The 2,500-nt window shown below is 46.1% G+C and overlaps 1 protein-coding gene across 4 annotated transcripts in view; it reads left to right on the plus strand.

The window, feature by feature from the left end:
* The window catches only part of LOC134440404 (transcription factor COE3-like), a 183,763-nt gene that overhangs the window by 115,458 nt on the left and 65,805 nt on the right, over positions 1-2,500 (plus strand). The window lies entirely within an intron of this gene.

A 2,500-nucleotide genomic window follows, 5' to 3' on the forward strand; every position in this document is an offset into this window, starting at 1 on the left:
GAAAACAGGGTACCAAATCAATTGCTTCTATTGAAGTAGAGGACCTAGAGGGGCTATCCTGGGGTTCTGTTACCTCTCGATGAAGCCCTAGTAAGATACAATATCACAAAAAACTAATTAAACAGACCTACATTGCGTGCAAACACTCCTAAAAGCGAAATATTTTCCAATCGACACACCAACTTAGATAGTTGAGTGATTGCAAACGAAAAAGTTATGTCGATGTATTAATTTGAAGTCTAGAAACACCCTACCGTATAAAGCACCTCAAAACACCTAGTTGCTTTCATCTGTTTGGAAACAGACTGACAAACAGACAGGCATACAAACAAGTGGGCCTCGAAAGCCCGTCTGCCAGGAACAAGCCAATATGTTCCGAGACCAAAATGAAAGAACGAAAAGAACCACAGAAAGTTAAGTTCATCAAAGTAGGTGGAATTAATGGAGCTAACGGACACATCAGCCCAGAGGTTCTGTGCCATTGCTCCAAAGCTCCGAACTGCTGCTTCCTTACAGATGCATGATGGGATGTGGTGGCCAAAGCATATGGCTTGCGGCGTCAGGGACGGCACGAGGGGAGTGTTTATTTCACCGAAGATGAAACGATCGGCTCGTTTACCTGCGCGTGTCTGTGGGTTTTAGTCGCCTGATGGCCCCCTTTTGAAGTGTCAGAGATGAAAGTTGATACCAAAGTGCCACGGAAACCTAATCAGTCTTTGTGGCGGGAAACACACACTCCCCCCCTCCCCATCCCACATACACACCTCCCACATCTCTCTCTCCACTACCACACCCAAGCCTCCCAATCACGAGGTGTGATGTACGTTTTTAGCCTCTCTGCGGAGAGAGCGTCGGTCGGATCACAGCAGATCTCCCCAGGTTTCAGAGTCGAGGAAAAACAAGTCATTGTTTTACCAACAGATATGACACCACTGACACCGCTCTCTCCGCAGACGATAAACGTGAAGATGATAGGTGAGAGTCGTATTGTTGGGAAGAAGGAAAAACACCCAGCTTCCCTTTCCAAACACTCAAGGCGGCGTCTCGACAGAGCAGGAAACAGCTGTTTCACCATCTTTCTAGCGCTGTCACCCCCCCCCCTTGCCGCCTGTGATGTTTGCGACATTTGCAGAGATACCTCACATGTACAGCTAGCTGTTGTTTTATTCATTTTCACAGGTGTTGGCAAGTCCCCCTTGCTTATTGAGACGTTTACTTTTGTGACCAAAAACTCAGTTGTGAATATCATACCCTTCACCTAAGAGACAGACAAGACAGGGACAAGGACAAAAAAACAAAAAAAAGCAAAGAAAGTTTGCGTCAATAAACTACTTCAAAGGGCAAAATTGTGAGTCCATCTGCATGAAAAAGACCCTTGTGGTTTTCCGCTGTTTGCCAAAGTGGCTCCGGTGAACTCAGGGCAGTGAGATACTAGCATGGAGCTATCAGGAACAGCCTTGCAGTGGTGGTTCAACACACTTGGCAGCCCTTGGAAAAATAAAGACATGGTGGCCCTGTTAAATTGTTTTTGTTGGCATTCACCATGACATGACGTGGCCAGTGGTTTAGTCTACGTACAGTAGAACGCAGGTATACAGAGTATACCCACTTCTAAATTTCAGGCATTTCAGTATACCCACTTAAAATTGATTGATACATTGTTTTGAATAGCACAAATATATACAGTATACCCACTTCAAAAAATGTTCAAATATACAGTATACCCACCATAAAAAAGTAGACTACACCACTGGACGGGGCTGACTGCTGGGGGGCCCCCTAGAGTGAACAGTTTTGGTGGGGGCCCTAGGCAATTAGTAACACTGGCTCAGCAGCCTTGAGAGATGCTGCCAGTTGTGGAGCTGTGTAGTAGTTCTCATCCTCCTCCTCCTCTTCTTCTCTGGCGACGGCTGGTACTGCCAGGCTGCGACGAATCAATTCGACGGCCCCCACCTTCCACGCAAGCGCGCGCGCCGACCGACTCCAACCAGTGGAGACGAGACATGGAGGGTCAGTCGGCCTGTCTGTCTCCAGTCGGCCCAGTCTAGAGACAGCCTTGTTTACGATAAAACACAAAAGCATTGAGTGGTATTGATTCACCAAAGACGATGGGAGACAGACAGAGACAGAGAGCGTATAAAAAAGTTTATAATTTTCCTTTTTTCCCCTCTTCTTCTTCTTCTTCTTTCAATTGCTCCTCATTTACTGTCACTGACTCACATCTCCCATTTATTACTTTATCTCTGAAAGAAGAGTCGGGAAGAAAATATCAGAAAAAAAGAAGAAAAACACACCCATCTCAAAACACTCATGTCGTCCAAAGTCTCCGCAGCAGAAAGCGGATTCTTTACATTTACAGTTACTGATGCATATCTCACTAGGGTTATGGTGCCATTGCTGAAGACGAAAACCGCAGAAAGCTCCCTGTGTGTCCGTGTGTGTGTGTGTGTGTGTGTGTGTGTGTGTGTGTGTGTGTGTGTGTGTGTGTGTGTGTGTGTTT

This window comes from Engraulis encrasicolus, chromosome 23 (assembly GCF_034702125.1).
Source record: "Engraulis encrasicolus isolate BLACKSEA-1 chromosome 23, IST_EnEncr_1.0, whole genome shotgun sequence".
Lineage (NCBI taxonomy): Eukaryota > Metazoa > Chordata > Actinopteri > Clupeiformes > Engraulidae > Engraulis > Engraulis encrasicolus.